We start from the raw sequence: 20090 nt of genomic DNA, 5'->3' as shown, positions 1-20090 counted from the left end.
ATTTAGTACAAATGTTTTTAAAAAAACATTGTGTGCCCCAAGATGTTCTGATTGGTCACTTGGCTGTGGCATTGAATGACTTATGAGCAGAGTAGATGGGTTTTTATTTTAAAGACCTAAGTAACATGAAGTGTGACGTGCAGTAAAGAATGGCCGTTTCAGAAAAAAATTCAAAACCAGGACCAAAGTAGAGGGAATGCAGTCAATGCAGGATCACACCATAAGCTGCTCTTATGGCCTCCTGGCTTGCTGTTTCTTTAAAAAGAGAAAGCAGGTCCATTGTTGCTATAGCTACTGGCAATAGCAGCTGGGCAATGTAGAATCATAAAACTGTAGAGTTGGAAGGGACACCAAGGGTCATCTAGTCCAACCGCCTACAGTGAATGAATTTTTTGCCCAATGTGGGGCTCAAACTCACATCCCTGAGATTAAGAGTCACATGCTATCCATGAGCACATGTAAAAACAAAATGTGTCAAGCAAATAGCAGAGCATGCTGCCATTCCGTTATGAAATGAACTCTATTACAAGCAAACATTTTATATTATTAGCGAGGGAGTTGCAAATTTGTTTGCCTGTCACCACCCACCATACAGCTGACATTCAGCCTCATTAGCCATTCCATGACACTGTTTCAGGGGGAAATTTCAACTTGTGAAGGTACACAAGGTTCAACATGGGGATCCTTGCTTGTCTGTCTTGGTGCAACTCCACTTGAGTGAGATCTGTGCCCATTCCCGCCCCTCTCTCCTTGCAGGAAGACTAGATTTCATTTCTCCTTTCGAATTTAGTTAAGCACAATCAGCAATGAGCAGTGTTCATACCCATAAGCATCTGCATCATGAAATCTCACGGTACTAGGGTTGCAACCCTACATGATACAAGCAAACAGCAGAAAACACTGCTGCATATAAGAATATTAGTATGGCTTAGTGCAGTGGGTAGGGGTCTTTTTAGTTCCTGAAAGATAGATATGACATGGAATCATAGTTAGACGTACAGTAAACACACAACTTAGGTAGGAGGTTACATTATGGGGATTGTGCCTAAAGCCAAAATGGTGTCTAGTCAAAAAGCACTGGGTTCAATGGCGAGTGGAATTGCCAAAGACTTTTCCCCCAGACACCCACCCCCTTTCCACTCTCTTCTTTTTTTGCTAAGCGCATAAAGCTGAGTGCTCATGGGTTAAATGTAAGTTGCAAGCTTACTGTATATGAGGCCACCTGCAACCTACAAGTTCTGTGGTGAACCTGCTGAGCTCAACCACAATAAAAGCTGCTGCCAGAATTGAGAGGCTCAGACAGAGGCCCAGTCAGTTCGGAGATGTATTCAGCCCCAGTCAGATCCTGTCTCATTGCCTAAGAAACAGTCAGTCCTAGTTCAGAAAGTGGGGGATCTGTGGCCTGGAAGGACCTGAAATCCATCAGTTGGCTCTTGTTACCGTTGCGTCTTGTAGTTAATTCAAATATTTTTGGAGAGGAGGGGAGAAATGCTGATTAGGATAAAGCAAAATAAAATAAAGTTGTAAATCAGGATGAAAACTTAGAAGAAGATGAATTGAATGTTGCATGCAGGCCTTTAGGTGACAGGAATGACTCAGTGCAACAAACAAGGATGATTCATAGGTGACATGAAAGAGGATAAATGGGCATATGCTTGCTTTTCATAATCATCGGCTGTCCTTGTGATAAGAGAATTTAATAGCAGGCTGGTCTGAACCATGTTTACTGGGCAATGGATTGAATGGGATTTACAAGATTGCAACTTTACAGCACTATCCTATACACGTCTACTCAGAATTAAACCCCACTGATGTCAATGGGACTTACTTCCAGTTAAAGAGTAAAAAACATTTGCAGCCTTTGAATTTATGAGACATTTCCCCAACATCAGTTCATACACATTCAGAAAGCCCTATTTATTCATGAGATTTATTTTATTGATGTATACTCAGTATAAATATTTTCAGGCAGCTTACCGTATTAAAACAATTAAAAATAACAACGTCACCATAAACCATCAGACGCTACAAAAACAGTCACATCAGACATGAGAAAAATAATGTTTTGTGAAATGTCTTTGTGTGGCACCAATACATTGATATATGAGCACTAGGCAACACTTTTTAGGAAGAGCCTGCCATGGCCAAGATGCCACAGTTCAAAAGGCCCTCTCTCATCCACGTGACCAGATACTTAGAGGAGAGAGACACTTGTGAATGCCTAGACCCAACAACAACAACAGTCCACAGATATGATCAAAAGACAACAGTTACTCATATCACAACATAAAATAAAATACCTTGCTCTTAAATTTTAACATGCCAGGAGCATGGAAAGTTTAGGAATCAAAGAGTGCTTAACAGGGCTAGCCCAAGACATTTTGGCACCTGAGGTGAACCACAAAATGGCACCCCGTCCCCACTGCCAGGAAAGAAGGAATGGGCGAAGATCAACATCAGGAACAAGGGTGGGAGGAGACCTTCAGCGCCTCCTATTCGCCAAGAGGCCGCTATAGAGGTGGCATTGTGGAGGCTGCCAAGGAGGCAGCAGATTCAGCTGCAGATCCAGGTGGGGGATGCATTCCTTTGAGGCCAGATCTGCTGCCCTTGTGCATCCTGCTGCCCGAGGCAGTTGCCCTACCTTGCCTCATGGATGGGCTGGCCCTGGTGCTTAAACATACTTAATTTCATTACCAACCATCCAGGAGTGTCAGGTGAAGATAACAGATTTTGCGGAACTTGCCAAATTGACAGGGAGGATCTGGGACCAAAAGGACCAGAGATACAATAACAACTGGAGTAAATTTATTGAATATTTAAAGGAGAACTATAAAGGCATAAAGACACTAGCAGGACTGGAATAATACCTTCAATGTAAAATTGTAGAGATATGAGAATAACATACGCGATAAGAATGGAGTATATACCAGCTGCAGGGAGGGAGGGAAGTCAAGACTCGGCAGAGTCAAAGGGATTATATTGTGATAATAAGGATTGTTGGAAAAAGATTATATGAAGAAAATAATAAAAATTTACATTAAAAAAACATACTTAATTTCAATCTCCACTTACAGTTAGTGAACCTGACCTCATTTTGTCAATTATATCTATGGCTTTTAATATGCTGTTCAGCTTAGTACAATTTTGTCATCTTTGCAGGAAAAGAAGTGGGCATTTGGGATTTTAGTTTCTGCATTCTGAACTTTCCTGTTGCCCTCTGCTACTAAATAAAAGAAGCAATGAGGTTGGAAAGGAACCTGTCTTCACTGTAATTTTATTACAAGGGCTTCAAGGAGGACTTCTAGAGTAGCAGTTTTTAGTGAATGGTTAGGGAATATGAGAAGTTCGAGGTCGCAGGATAGGAAGGAAATATTTCTTATTTTGATCTAGTAACTTGAGATATCAGCCCATCTGGAATTTATCTCACTACATGCAAAATGCTGAATATCTATCCCTGTTGCCTTTGCCCAAATCACTTCTGGCTAGCTTTGAAATTTTATATTATAATCTCTTATCTGTTGTAATTTATTTGTACAGTATTTGTATGGGTATATACAGGTCATCCCAGTGTCTCATGGAACACAGCAGAAATCTGTGCCCATTGAGCCACCATTTTGCATCTGGTTCCAGCTGGTGGACCTCATAAAAGAAATAAAGCGTATTTCACAACTCTGAGGCAGTTACAGGCATGAGAGGTAGAGGGAGGAGAGTGGTGGTGGTAGGGTGACAGGAGTTATTTAAGGAAACAGAAGGCTAGCTGAGGATAGATATACCCTTTATAACCTGCCACATTTACAGATAAAGAGAGGAGTTGGGTTGCTGTGAGAGAACTTGAGGCATCCTCAACAACTGAAGAAATGGCAAGCAATTAGCTGCTCAGGTTTTGCAAGGTTCTGGATGTTTTAGTGGAAACCTGCTGAGGGTACAAGTTGTGTAGGTTGGGGACAATTCAACATGGAGGGGGGGATGCAACAACTGAGAAGGTCCTATTCATCGTAGATACTTACCTCACTTCAGAAGCTGGGGTATTTTGAGCTGGTTCTCCTTAGAAACAAGACTTTAAAGCAACTCACATGTTAAGCTTTTAAATCGAAATGTCAATTAGTTACTTAATCAATAAGTTGTGTAGCCATAGTCTCTTCTGCATTATTATTACCACAATGGAAGGATTTTTCTCCCTTTCCCCCAAAGTGGATTTGTATTGCTGCAGCCTATCAATTAAATCCACCTTAGTTGGTTAATTATTGACTTGTATATTGTACTGTACACTAAAACCTTTTCTTTCCAAGTGATTTGATTGCATACTGTTAGGTTTCCTTATGGAATGACATTTCGTGGTAGAATTCCTTACAAAACCTTTCTAATTAAGAGTTTGATATTGCATTCTCTCCCCCTACGGCTCACCCCATTGTGTCAATAATGTGCAGCACTACATACCTTTGTAAATGGAGCTGCTTGACTTGCTTTCAGATGTATTTAAGTGTAGTATAAAAGTTGATTGACTAGTGAAGCATTTAAAAGCAAGGAGTGATTCCCCAGTGAAGCTGTGGTTATTAATAAAGCCAGCGTTAATGGAGCTCTGAATATTCTGCAGTTTTACAGAAATGGATTCAAAGAAATCTTGTTCAAATTGGGATCAAAGCAGCAAAAGAAAAGCTCTTGTGGGATTTATCTTTGCTTTACCAAAGAGCAAACTTTAGTCATGACCCAGTGTTCTGTGGGTGAAGGACTGAGAGGGAGAAAGAGGACTTGTGCAGCATTCATTGCAGGGACAGGGAGCATTTTTTCAGTCTGAGGGCCTTATTCCCTCCAGGGCAAACTTCCCAGGGTCCACAGGCCAATGGTGAGCAGAACAATAAATCAGAAAGTTATATTTCTATGGCAGGCTACTTTCAACGCACACTTACGCACGCTACTTTAATCAGAGTTCAAAAGCATATTCCAGGTGGGCAATAACACTCAAGGTGAGTGCAAACAAGGCTGGGGAGGTATGTTGCGTGGAAAGTGTGTGTGTTTGGTCGGGGGGCTATCCCAAGGGTCAGACAGAGAAGCCTGGAGAGCTGCATTTGGCCCCTGGCCTGAGCTTCTCCATCTGTGTGCTACTCCTTCTGACCACCAGCATGCTGGTACTATAGTGGAAGCACAGTCATTGAACTTAGCCTAACAGCTTGGGAACTTAAGGTGTTCTGGTCATTCCCAAGGATTGCCCAGTGAGCTGGGACCACCCATTCATGCTTTGCATGCCCAGGTGGAGGACCATGTGCAGGAGCTTCAAAAGCTTGATGCTCCACAGGATGTCTCAGCCCATCGTAGCTTGGGTGGGTCTTGCAGCTATCACCAATGAGCAAGCAGGTATATTTGTCTTTATTTAAAAGAAACCTTAAACTCTGACAAAGTTAAAAGTCGTGAAAATAAAAAAGATGACCATGGCAGCACATGTGGTTGAAATGCTTAAATCTTAAAAATAGAGAAATAAGGGAAATAAGCGGGGGAGGATCATGGACAAGAGGAAAAATTAAAGGATGCCGTGAGGCATTTTGCTGTCAAGGCAACTTTCTGTCAGCCTAGGGCTTGTTTTCCTTTCAGAAACCTCTTGGCCAGCCTGGAATGATTTGTTTTTCCTTGAAATGGTATCCAGAATTTGAGGGCACTTTGCCAAGCAAAAATACGTTCAGTCCCAGCTTTCACTCAGTTTCTTGCAAGAGTGAGAAGTTAATGACCGGTGGGGACAAGCCAGGCAAAACATTCATGAGACTTGGCAGGAGGCAGCTCCTGTTTTGCAAAAAAAGTCCTTTGAGGAGCTGCCATGACAAAATGTTGTATTCTAAAAAAGTTGGAAACAGTTCTGAAACTTTCACCCTGCCTTGAGCGATGAGGGTAGAAATGTGTTTGTGTGGAGAGAAGGGGGAACCTGGTTTCCAGAATAATCTCATCTTCTCCTGCTGTGCTGTGATATTCTGAAATATGGAAGGAGAGAAATTCATTTCAGCATTTGTGTGGGTAGTTATTTTAGCAATATTTGTACTATGCTGATATGGCTGAACCCCCGGAAGATGCAGCTAAATACCTTCAGCAAAATATTAACCTCTCACATCCTGAACAGACTTTCCCCCAAATCTCCTGGATTCCAAGTCAATTTATTAAAAATGAGGCTGCTTCAAACCAAGCCTAAAGAGTTAAAAATTTATCACTTCTGAAACTGTGCTGAATAATAGAAGGTGTGCTACTTAGATTATTGGAATAAACTCTCTAAAGAGTTCGGCTCTTTCCAAAAAGCTAAATGAATAGCATTTGCCTGCCACAAGACATTCATTCCCATTTGACTTCTGAAGTTTTAACTGAGCAACTGTGGGAATAGCAATAAAAATAACATCCAAACCTAACAAAAAGTTAAACCTTTTGTACTGTGTGTTTGTCATGATCTTTAACACATTCACCCTGTGCTGAATGCATCGGATGTATGTGGCATTCACTGGATCAAATACATGTTCGATGCATCTTAACTATGACAAATGCCTGTGAAGCATGTTTATTTAGCCCAGTATATATGAAGAAACCAAAATAATTTGGCACCTAAGGGCGAAACTACATGGTACATACAAATCGATGTTACAAAGCTCCAGTGGTTGGTTGAGATTAGGAATAAAACAGCTTTAAATTGGATGTGTCTATTTGGGGTTTAGCTAAACTTCCACCTCCTACTGAAACTCCTTCATCGCCTGTTCCTCATGAGGTGGCAGACATACTTCTCCTTCCAGACGTGCACCTGGAAGTCAGGGGTGGGGAGGAAAGGAAACCAAATTGGGAGAGAGAGTTGAATTGAGGAAATACTTAGGAACACAAACAGCCTCACAAATCACACAAGGTTGTATCCAATGTGAGTCATACTCACGAGAGCAGACCCATTGAAATGAATGGGCATGGCTAACTTAGGTCCATTTATTTTTATGGGCCTACTCGGTGTAAAGAATGGTTGGCTACAACCCAACACCTCAACTCTAGCCCACTGAGTAGTTGAGTCACTACATACAGTTTTAACTATTTTTAATACTACCTTTTAATACTGAATTTTAAATGGTTGTAACTTGCCCTGGGGCATGATGGGGAAGAACAGGTAATAAACTGAATCTTCAATAACAACAATTTATGTTCCTTCTGTTGCTAATGTCCTAATTTTCAGTTAATGCGCTTGGTAAAAAAAAAACATATGTGTCCCACTTTGGTACATTCTACATTTAGTCAGGCCCTGCAGTCTAGAGAAGGCTGGAATTTCCTGTGTAGTACCTGATATAGAGATTCATGGCTCCACATGCTTCTTCCACACTGGGAGAGCCAGTGTGGTGTAGTGGTTAAGAGCGATAGACTCGTAATCTGGGGAACCGGGTTCGCTTCCCTGCTCCTCCACATGCAGCTGCTGGGTGACCTTGGGCCAGTCACACTTCTTTGAATTCTCTCAGCCCAACTCACCTCACAGAGTGTTTGTTGTGGGGGAGGAAGGGAAAGGAGAATGTTAGCTGCTTTGAGACTCCTTAGGGTAATGATAAAGCAGGATATCAAATCCAAACTCCTCTTCTTCTTCTTCTTCTTCTTCTTCTTCTTCTTCTTCTTCTTCTTCCCAGCAGAAGTGGGGAGAGTAGCCCAAAGGAGGTGGTGAATCCCATACTTCTCTTGCCTGAGAATACCTGAGAAGAAAAACAGACAGGATTTTCCATTTACGTTTTCCTCCTACCTCAGTTGACCAGGGTTACATTGGTCATTCCTGTCCTTAGTGTAGAGGTCTCTGTGAAATGGGTAGGCCCCACAGTCTTTTTCTGGGAGCCTTGAGATACTCTCCTTGTGCCAATTTTGGAAGCAGGGCATTTGTGCATTTCAGCTGAGTGCATAGGTTTGTTTCTGGAGCAGCAACAGTTTGGCTATAAACCAAGGCCAGATCTTGCTGCCAGCTTACTGGGAGTGGAAATGTACCATGCAGCTTTGGGCAGTCTTGTGTATATACACTCTGCTCCTCAGAAAATGAAGCCTCCGCCAATGCATGTTTGTTTTGCCCCCAGGGGCTCTGACCTCTGCTGAGTCCTTAGGCGCCACTGTTAACACACGTCATATATATCCTGAAAGCATGCATACACAGAAACGCCTGGCTAGAGGTCAAAGGCCACTGTCTGACAGGATCATCCAGGGGTCGCTGGGAAACAAGGCCTCCCAGACCTCCTGAGAGATGATGGTCTGTAAAGCATCCTGATCAGTAAATAAACATAAGGCATCCGCTCCATGAGATGCCTCATTCTTAAACTTTGGGAAAGCCTGCCCGCTCACCATGAAGACATCACCTAGGAAATCAGATCAAAATGACAGCATCTTCACTGAGATTCTGCACCTCAGTCAGGAGCCAAATCTGCCCTGTACATGCAGATAATTAGCATCACACTAAAGAATTACAACGAACGCTGACAATGAAGTGGAAATCTTGCACAGTGAGGACTGGTGATAGAACATTAGACATCAGATGCTTTGCTTTTTTACGAGAATACAGTAGAATCATAGAATCATAGAATCATAGAGTTGGAAGAGACCACAAGGGCCATCGAGTCTCCAACCCCCTGCCAAGCAGGAAACACCATCAGAGCACTCCTGACATATGGTTGTCAAGCCTCTGCTTAAAGACCTCCAAAGAACTCCAGTAGACTGTGTTAATTGTTGATTTAGGCTGCTTTAAGTGTGCTGTGATTTAAATAGCTCAGTCAATAGAGCATGAGGCTCTCAGGGTCGTGGGTTTGAGCCTCACGTCGGGCAGAATATTCCTGCACTGCAGGGAGTTGGACTAGACTATCCTCATGGTTTATTTCAACTCTGCAAGGCCAATATTCTTTGAAATGTATGCTGTGGCTGTGACTTCTAACCATCACTCTGCATTGGACTCACTGTGCCACGATGCATGCTTCATCTGGCCCTCAGTTACTTATGGACAAAAAAGAAAGGTGATACACATCTGGTGGGTGATCCAAAGCCACAAAATCACCACCACCACCAGGGGACAGCTGGTGGTTGTCAAAATATATATTTGCTATAGCATAAATAACGGGTTGGATTCAACTAACCAGTCCTATAAATAGAAACCCACACAAGGTCTTCTGCTAGCACAGTAGGGCTTTCCCCTGTTTTCCTCCTCACAGCCAAAATTGGCTCAGGTGATCAGGAGAACCCCAAGGTGTGGGTCTCCTGAGGAGAGTAGAGAGACGTTGTTCTGTTGGGCAAGCTGAAATGCTTGGAAATGTTTGGAAAAGATGAATACCTCCCAGGGTTCCTGGGATGTATGCATCACTTTTTCAGAAGGGTAAATGAGAGGTGGTACATTGCATAAATATATAGACAAGTATAAATATTAGAAGATACCTGTGGGGATAGGGCTTTGGTTTTAGCTCATAGCTCCTGTTTAATCAACAGGTGTTAGAATGTGCATGCACACACACACTGTGTGCCGTGCAAGTGCAAACTTTTTGATTGGCTCCCTATTTGCTGCTCTCAGGAACTGAGCATCATTTAAAAATGAACACCCACAAGCTGTAACAATGCGTGGGAACTGAATAAGAAATCAAACTAAAGAGCAGTCTAAAAACTGCTAAGTAATGACTTGATTCGTGCTCTTTCTCCCCCTTCCCCCAAAGGAATCTCAGATTTGAACATTATGTCAAAGAAAAGTTTTCCTAAGATATTCTTGGGGGTGGGGGCAATGATGGTTATTATTCTGATGTAACCAATGGGTTCCCAACTAGTTGAACTTCAGAAAAAAAATTGATGTTGTATGTCTCCCAGACTCTTATTCTCTGCACGTGGAAATGTATAATTAGTGTTGGGTAGTGAAAGGATCTCACCAGACTTAAGGTTGTACTATGAAGCAACCTGTTTGTCTCAGATACCTTCAAATCTTGAATGTACCAAAGACTTGAATAGAAAGAAATTATCGTCAAGGGCTTATGCATTGTTAACAGGTGGCTGGATCTTGTTGTAACTGAACTGTGGGTTTTTTGTTTTGTTTTGCCTATTGCAAAACATTGTTTAATTGGTTTTATTGATTGTTCTTCAGCTCAGTTATATCTTGATGAACTGCTTAATGGATGGTTTCTCTTCAAAGTCGATGTGTTATTGCCTGATGATAATGAATTGTTTATTGCAGCATTCTGTATATTGAGATATTGTGACATAATTGTTTTCATTGTTTCTTTTATTGTATATTTGTTACATTCTTTTCAGCTTTGACATAAACTGCCTTGCGCATGTATATGGAAAGGTAGTGTATAAAAAAAATTGACAGACTTATGGAAGTGGAGGAAGAAGTTTCTTACCTTTTTCTCTTCTATGCTATGCACTAATTCATACACTGGGCAACTTTGGATGGTCATAGCTTAACTTAATGAGCCTTATGGCCATGTATGCCATTCCTTCACTCCTCCTTTCATGCGATTTAGTAAGCAAACAAAATAGGTCATCTTCCACTAACTACAGTTTCCCATTTTCTCCAAACCCAGAAACTATGGTTAACAGCTTATGAACAAGTCAGTATAACAAGCCATGACTTTGCCTAAATATCCTGGCTTCTTTCAAAACTATTCCCAGTCTGGACAAAATGTGCAGCAATAGGAGACGCCCTTTTGCTTTGCTTGCTCGTGCATTTGTTTGCTTGATTTCACAAAAAGAGAAGTGAGCACTTGCCAAAAGGCTTATTCATATCTCAGTTTATTAAGCTAAACTATTATTGTTGGAACATGCTCAGCATCTTCCTAGTGGGGACTCCCCAGGAGCTGGTTCCCATGAACCACCAGCAACATAAAAGCTTTCTCTCTTTCTCTCTCTCTTTTTCTCTCTCTTTCTTTCTGGTAAGTGGCACAAGCAGAAGCTGCAGATCCATTTCAACCTTTTTCTTCTGGCCACATCTGTCTCTGTCTCGTAGTTCTGTTTCTGTCCAGCTCTGCTCACCATCTTTTGCTCACACATGATGAGTGACATTTCATACTCGAGGGCAGGAAGAACAAGAGACCTCAATCTGTTTTGGTCAGTTTGGGTCTCATTATCTAGTTAAAGATTGTGAAAATTAACCCTATCTTTGTATACACCTGGTTATCAGGTGTCTTATTCTTAAATAAAGTGTCTCCCGGTATGCCTCAAGGTCCATAAATAGCAACACCCTAGTGGTCCCGGGCCCTAAGGAAGTTAGATTAGCCTCAAGCAGAGCCAGGGCCTTTTCAACACTGGCTCCGGCCTGGTTGTATGCTCTGCCTCATGAGACCAGGGTCCTCAGGATCTGATTTCTTTCTGCAGGGCCTGTAAGACAGAGTTGTTCCGCCTGGCCTTTGGCTTGGAGCCAATTTGATTCCCTTCCCCTCTTTCTTTTTTCTTTTTTCATTTTCCTTTCTCCTGTGATGAGGCTGCATTTTAATATTTTAATGTTTCAATATTTTAATGTTGTATTTTAATCTTTTTTTTAAGTTGTATTCATTCAACTTGTTTTTATTATTGCTTGTTAGCCGCCCTGAGCCCGGTCTTGGCTGGGGAGGGCGGGGTATAAATAAAAATTATTATGATTATTATGATTATGATTATTAAAGTAAAGTTTAGTTGTTAATTTTTAAAACAAATAAGTTTTAGTTTCTTTCATTTATGTGATTAATAAAAATAATATCCTTTATTACTATGAACATATATTGAATCATATTTTTTTTAGAGATGGGAGGGACAGCAAGGGTCATCTAGTCCAACCATCTTCAATGTAGGAATCTTTTTGCCAAATGCGGAGCTCGAACCCCCAACCCTAAGATTAGATAGCTCTACAAACTGAGCTATCCCTCTGAATGTTCCCCTTTGGGTGCCTTCCATAATGAAATACAGTGGTGCCTCGCAAGACGAAATTAATCCGTTCTGCGAGTATCTTCGTCTAGCGGTTTTTTCGTCTTGCGAAGCAACCCTATTAGCAGCTTAGCGGATTAGTGCTATTAGCGGTTTAGCGGCTATTAAAGGCTTTAACGGTTTAGCGGATTAGCTGCTAAAAGGCTATTAAAGGCTTAGCGGCTTAGAAAAAGGGGGGGGGGAGCGGAAAAAAATCTCAAGACTCGCAAGACATTTTCGTCTTGCGAAGCAAGCCCATAGGGAAATTCGTCCTGCGAAGCACATTGAAAACGGAAAAGCCCTTTCGTCTAGCGGGTTTTCCGTCTTGCAAGGCATTCGTCTTGTGGGGCACCACTGTATGCTTTGCATGCCTATGCATTCATTGCTTCATCTACTTTTGGCTCTGGACCCACCTCTGCTGGCACCTGGCCCTCAGAAGGTTGTCCGGAAAGGAATGTGGCCCTCAATCAGAAAAAGATTCATCGCCCCCTTGCTATGCACTATTCACTGTGCTGAAATACAATACCTTTTTATGGATGTATGAAGAGAAACTCCCTGCACAATCATTGAAGCAGTACCACTGTTTTTATTTTATGAAGCTACACAAAGGTTAAAGCTGTGCCTGCATTATGATTGTTTTTATCACAGCTTGTATATGTTTGTCCTGACCTGTTCTTCTAGCAGCAGCAGCAGCCCAAATGCCTCCTCAACGTTGCGGGACATGTCTGGGTGGTTGCAAGTCATTGCCCCCAGCCAGGAAATTGCTAGAGCCGAGTGGCACAGTGAGGCCTGCAGGGCTGCTATGCCAATGGACAGTGCAGAGATGGTCGCCAGGTCATCAGCTCAGTAATGAAAAGGAAATAATAATTTGGATTAAAAGCCAGATGTCCCTTCTGGTTCATACACAGGATTCGAAACTGCAGTGGGAGCTGAACATTATAGGCAGGCAAAACTGGATATGGGAGGATTAAATCAGTTACAAGAAGCAGATTAATCAAATGATGATAATGTGCTTTCCCAAGGGAGAGCCATGGGGGCAATCCAGTTAAGAGCCTGCAGCATAAGGGAGAGCCTTGTCAATTTGACTTCTGACATGTAAGCTCCGAGAATACAAAATAGACATCTTTCAAAAGCAAGGAATGCTGTCTTCCAAAAACATGTTTTCTCCCACTTGAATGCTTTTGAAAGAGAGGGGACTAGCGATTCGGGAGGATTTGGCATATGTATAAGAAGGTACATGAAAACACTGGGTTGCTTTATTTAAGCTGGGGGGCCAGTCTGCATAGCACTGCTTATTTAGCTGTTGGAGATGGTTTCACTTCTTTTAAGGTCTTTCTTTCCTGTTGTTTTAATGGACCAGATCCCTACTTCAAGTAGAGTGATTGAATAGCACTTCAGTTAGTCATGGCTAACTTGTCCATCTTTCATGTTGTTAAGCAAGATGGTGAGATGAGTGCCTTCAGATGTAATGACAGGAGGCCACATTGCTCTTCATGCACCTCTTTTATACTTTGAATTATTTTTAGCTTTAGTAGAATGCACTATATGTTAAGTGGGCATTGAGCATAGGAGTAGCATAAGACACTTGGAAGGCATGTGGCTAATTTTGTCAGGTGCTGCAAATTCAGCTATCGATACATTGCTATTTTTCTTGAAATCAGCAAAAAGGGCAGATGCAAAGAAAACCAAGGACATAAGAAGAGCCCCTCTGAATCAGAAAAAGGCCAAATTAGTCAAGCATCCTGTTCTTAAACTGCAGCCACCCAGATGTTCTCCCATGGGGAAAAGGATGGAAGAAGGTAGAATATTGCTCTCTCCAACCACCTACACTTGGAAGAGAATGGTCAAGTACTCGGATCCAGGGATCTGAAGAAACCAAGCATTCCAGAGAAAGGATAGGGAAGGCAAGCCTAATACAGTGGCAGTCCAGAAAAGAGACTCTCTTATCTGTGTCTCTCTGGCATCTCTGCTCTATCTGTTATACTCACCAAACCCTACCAAGGACTGAACAATAAGTTCAGGGTGTGGACACCCTAAAGCTGTAAAAGACCAAGAGATTGACACTGCAATGTACCTAATCACCACTTTCTTTACATCTTCACATTCTTCAAGTTTTGCCAATTGATTATACCCCTGTCAACCAAATTGCAGCAATAATAAATGTGTGGCAAGAAGTGCTTGGGATTCTTCTACTGCCAGCCCCCTGTCCCATTCATTCATACCTTTGCACAAAGCGGGTTGCATTTCAGAATGTAAGCTGGTATGCTCCATGACGTGAGACTGAAGAACACATGGAGGTGAGAGGCAAGACCAGCAGGTATGGTTTCAGACTCTCTCTTCAAGTCCTCACATTCAGTAGCATTTTCAGTTTCTTTCAAGTTGGAAACTGGAACGTTTAGCATGCCATCACAGGTGATGTCATCACCATCCTCTTCCCTCTGACACCATTTGCTTTCAACAGGGAGAAGGATGACTGAAGGTCATTAAAAGCTCTTCCTGAGCTTTTAATAGAGAAATAAGTTGCACCCTGTGCATTTAAGTAACAGCCATCTTTCCCCAAACAGCATTCTTTACAAAAGCTCAAGAAAGCCATTGGCTCTCTATGCATTTGTTGATGCATTTGTAGTTTTACTCCTACTTCTAAGAACTCTGCTCCACAAAATAAATGTATGCATAGCAGAAATAGGGAACCTGTTGCCCTCCAGATGTTGTTGGACTCCAATTCCCATCTGTCCCAGCCAACAAGGCCAATGGTCAGATGTGATAGGAGTTGTAGTCCAACAACATCAGAAGTGCGTCAGTTTCCCCAATTCTGATGGGCACCATTTGCTGACTGTATTATTGAGTGATATTGCAGATTGAACTTTTAATTTTGCCTTACTTCATGCCAAACTAGTGCTTTGCAGTGGGGAACATCCATACATTCAGCCACAAGTTGTCATCAAGTGCACAAGAAGTAAGCACAGAGAAATCAAGAGAGATACAATACATGCATATTTGAGATAGTCCCCAAAGGCAGGCGGCTGAATGTGAAAAATAACTCAATTGAAAAACATTGGACTGAGATGATGTATCTGTTGCAGCCACCATATTCTGATGGACAAAATATAATAAGCACAAATGAATTAGGAAAGTGGGATGCCTTGCAGAATGTTCATTATTTTGCCAATTGTTTACATACATTTCTTGAGCTCCAAAAGACAAATCAGCATCACTCTCATTCTAATGTTTCCTCTTCTCCTCCTTGCTTTCCAATATCTATCTTAAGCATATGAATCAAACTATTGAATTATACCATGCATGCTGATGCACCCTGCTTGGTTTGGTTCCCCCACCCTTAGTCTCTCAGCCCCACTCACCTCACAGAGTGTTTGTTGTGGGGGAAGAAGGGAAAGGAGATTGTTAGCCACTTTGAGACTCCTTAGGGTAGTGATAAAGCAGGATATCAAATCCAAACTCCTCCTCCTCCTCCTCTTCTTCTTCTTCTTCTTCTTCTTCTTCTTCTTCTTCTTCTTCTTCTTCTTCTTCTTCTAGTATTTTTAAGTATTAAATCTGATTATATTGTTTTATGTCTCACATGCTGTACTTGAAGATGAATACTGCTGGAATTCTTCTTCTGTTACACATGCAATCAAGTCCTCTTCTTTCTGGTACTGCAAAGTGATTTTGAAGTGGTAGGTAACTTTTAAAATAAACATGTCCAGTATTATCTTTTTTGTTAAAAGATGGCTTGCTATGCATTATCAGCTTTCTTGCTGATCTGTTGGACAGGGTATCAAATGCATTACCCTAGAGTAGTCCACTTCGCTGGGTTTTACACCAAGGGTAAGAATTTGAGGATTGCTCTCTCTTGTATTTCATTGTATTGATTGTATCTCAGCATGGTGCCATTAATGCCACAACCTCCTTCAAAATCCTAGCTGCCTTTAAAGATTACTTTCCCCTAATCATGTGTGGGAGGAGGGGATGTTACAGCTGTCTTCTTTGCAAACAGATGATTCCCATCCACAATATTTGCAAAGGCCAGACTAGGCTGCTTCTGATACTGTGGCTTTGGATAAAATGCAGACCCTTTTTTTACACAACTAACAGCAACCTTACTCATTCATATGTGGAAATAAGTGATCTTTATTTGCAAGTAACAGGGATAGAATGTGATGTTTACTGCAAAGGTTACACACCCCTGAAATCAGGTACAGTCCAATCAATATCCTGTTAGCTCTACGTGGTGGCAAAGGTTGACCTGCCAACGCCAGATCCTGCACCTAGGCTGCCACCAGGGAGGCACCTCTGCCTGTGGACTCTGAGCAATTGTCTAATGACTCTGAGCATCAAGAAGCTCCTGCAGCCCCAAACTCTGTCTCTTATAAGGAACCAATGGCTACAGGAAATGGCACTGGCTCTGTAACCGGCATGTTGTAGCACTCAGAAGATGATGCTCCGGTCTTGATTCTCCAGGCCAGACTATAAAGCTATGACAAGTGTTGCAAGTCACTGCCGAGGCAACTTTCTTCTCAACTGTAGGATTGCTACCTGTGATCCTGAATTTCTTGTTTCTGTGTTATCTCTTGCTCAGCATCCTTGTCACTGTCCAGGGTCCTGATCTCACTCTAGCACAAAGCTGGCTTGGGCAGTCTCAGGTACTCTCTCACTATCTCCTGTGGACTGCTTCTTCTCCCTCTTCTTGGCAGCTGAGATTGTTATTGATCATGGCAAGTTTCCCTATTGCTGCAACTCTAGAACCACTGAACCTATCCAAAAACTTCCCGTGAAGGAGAGTCCACAACCTCCCGAGGGAGACTGTTCCACTGTCACACAGCTCTTACTGTCAGAAAGTTCTCTCTGATGTTTAGTTGGAACCTCCTTTCTTGTAACTTGTGCCTGAGCTCAGGTGGACAGGGTCCAAAAAGTCATCAGAAAAATCCTCAGACCACCCATCTGCATGCAGTTGAAGACAATGGAAAAACACCTGTTGCTTTGTACCAATCGTTTTAAGCAGCAGTTGTTAATTCTAGAATGAATTGAACACATCTGTCGGCTACTGGTGGAAGTTCATTTGATAGGGCTTTCAGGATCCTATATTCCAGGTCTGCTCAGCACAGTTATTGCCCCACCAAATGGAGTTCAGCTCACCAATCATGGTTGGGAGCCCACCAGCGAGTTGACAAATATCCTGGTTTGACTTTGTGTCTGTTACTGTGAAAGCAAGGTGTGTGTGTGTGAGAGAGAGAGAGGGGGGGGGGGAAGGGTAGAGGAGGCACATGGCAGATAACATGGCCACTGTCTTATGTTCATCTGGGTGGATCATAAGTCATGCTGACCTGCTGCCTGTAGGCAACAAGCCAGCCATGAAATAGCCGCATTTCATGGTTATTTGGGACATCATTTTGTGCTGTTGATGTACCTCTGATGCATTTCGGTTTAGTAGCAATCTCACAATAGCGTGGGTGGCATTGAGTGATTTTAGCATAAAAAAGAGAAGTGTTGTGGGGGAGCGCGTTACATTTTTTGTGTATAGAAAGACAGCATTAAATGTTTCCATTAGTTGCCATAGGGATGGGCAGAAGTTCAGTTTAAATGACAGCTTCTTGACGCTTTAGGATATATTTTTTTAAAAAAGAAGTAATTGTGACTTCCCCCTTCCTTTTCTTACTATTATTGCTCTTGAAGACATTTTAAATTAAGGAAGGCATAAAATCCAAAGGTGTACTCCTCTTGCAAACAATGAAAGGATACCTTAGTCCTCATCCCCAACTAAAACAAAACCTCAGGTCCCAAACAGCATTGATAAAATTAGCAGGGGAGGTGCAGTTTCTTTTCAGTGCTATGCATTGAATTTGAATCTAACTTGGCTCAGCTTCTAGACCAGCCTTTCTGAGCCTTGGTCCCAAAGGTGTTCCTGGACTACAGCTCCCATCATTGCTAGCTAGCAGGTCCAGTGGTGATGGGAGTTGTAGTCCAACAACATCTGGGGACCCAAGGTTGAGAAAGGCTGTTCTAGACCTACCATCTCCACTATCCTTACCCACACAGACACATGTCCATCACAACTGCCTCTTCAAAGCAGAGTTCATCAACCAACATTTAAGTCACTCAGTGCTATTATCCCACCGTGCACCTGCTTCGTAATGATTGCATTAACCAAAAAACAAGCAAACATGCAAGTGTGGCATTTTCAAAATGCAACTCAATCTATTTTTAATGGTAATGTTAAATTAATGTAAAAAAGAAGAAGCTTTAGCTTCCTCCATTTATCTCCCTGCCCAGTGATTCATAACAGGATAATTTCACAAGCTCAAGATACAAATTACATCCCATAGCACACAATCCAAGCTTAGGGATATCAAAGGCCTGGAGCTGTGGTTTATGTCCATCCCAAGGGCTGTAAGTTTGCCAACACTTTTGGCATTTTGAGCACCTGACAAAGGACGTTTTGATTTTCTTGTCATTTACAAAATTAGGCAGCTTAATAATGAATACTGTATGAAGTGCAAATGAGATAAATAGTGAAGGATTTTATTTTGGACCACGACTGTTTCCCCATTAACTTTTCACAGAAAGAAAACTATGAAGGGGTGGGAAGATTGAATACAATATCTTTAACTCTGATTTTAGAATTTTCAGATCAGTAACAGACTCACCACTCACATTAAGATCAAGCCCTTACTCAAAAAATAATGATTAAAAATGAAGATTAAAATTTAATTATAAAGACAAAGCATTGAGACACATCAAAGACTAGCTGATATATTTTTGCTTATGCTTTTGTAAGCAGCAGCCTGCTTCAAACACATCAAATGGGCAGATACATTGATAGATTCACATATCTGTGATGATGCTCCAGAGGATTTTTCTGTCCCTGTATAGTTAATGGGTCTAAAATCTCCAGCTGGTTTATTTCATAAAAGCGTCAAAAGGTAAAACAGTCTACTGTGGGTGATGGGCTGTCATATTAGTGACCATCTGTGTTTAAAATGTTCTGTGATAAACTTGTCTTCAAAACTAAACTTTTACCTTATTACTAGTGCCTTAATTTATACAGTGTTTGTGCACTGTTTCCCCTTATTTTTTCTGCAGCACGTTGGTATGTTGCTGGAGGCAGAATTGCATAACAAGTTGTAAGCGCTAGACTTGTGGGCCAGGTAGGGACCTAAAGCCGCAGTCCTAATATTTATTAGAGGTTACCACCCACAAACATTCGCTGCGCCTTCTGCTTGTGTGGTGGCACCTGTGTAAAACCACTTCTTACTATTTGTAGCAGAGTTTTCCCAGAGGCAGAGGACAAGAACAGAAGTCATACTCAAATTCACAGTCAAGAGCTTCTTTATTGCTTGACTGGTTGCACAAGCATTTCTGTTACTATTATATACAAGCTATTTACATTCCTTCTTTATCTCTCCAGCATGGTATAATCTCAGTCCAGTAATTAACAATCCTGACGCAGCAAAACTCACAGTAACAGCAGCACACATTGTCTTACTTACAACCTTGTTGTCACCATGCGTGCTGACTGTGTGTGTGTGTGGTTTTTTTTTTTCCTCCTGTGGTTATTGCAGTCTGCAACTTCCTCCCTTTATTTGCACCTCTAGCTGACACCAATCAAGCCTAGAGTGCCACTCCTACACACTAAAGAAAATTCTGGAACCCTTTTTAAAGCTTCCAGGAACTTGTATCTGTTTTTTAAAGAATGTTTTCCTAACAATATTTATTTCCTGCCAACAGAGTGGCTACATCCAGTCTGCTGGTCACAGTGATGTTGAACACACCACATTGCACACACCACTGAAGAGAGCTCAGAGGCCTTAGCATAGAATATACCACAGTAACTCCCTGGGAGAGGTGTCAGCTCCCATCCTGCTTTAAGTCCTGGTTTGAGGAGCTTCTGGATGCTTCTCCTTTCACTGTAGCTTCTCAGCGAAGACCCTTCCAAACTGACCCAATCCAGGCTGTACACTGAGAGAAGGGTCATAGCTCAGTGGTGTGGCATCTGCTTTCCATGCAGAAAGTCCCAGGTCCAGTCCCTGGCATCTCCAGGTATGCCTAGGAGAAAACTGTGTCTGAAATCCTAGACGGTACTGAGCTAAATGGGCCAGTGGTCTGACGCAGTACAAAGCAACTTCCTTGGTTACGTCTGGGCAGGAAGGAGGGCTTCCTGTCTCACTAGAATCTTGCTTGAACAACAAGTTCTACCTGTGGCCTTGTGTTTCCAGTCC

Source organism: Podarcis pityusensis, assembly GCF_964106645.2.
Source record: "Podarcis pityusensis genome assembly, chromosome: 7".
Taxonomy (NCBI): Eukaryota; Metazoa; Chordata; class Lepidosauria; order Squamata; family Lacertidae; genus Podarcis; species Podarcis pityusensis.
The sequence above is the reverse complement of the archived record's forward strand: the minus strand, read 5'-3'. Positions refer to the sequence as shown.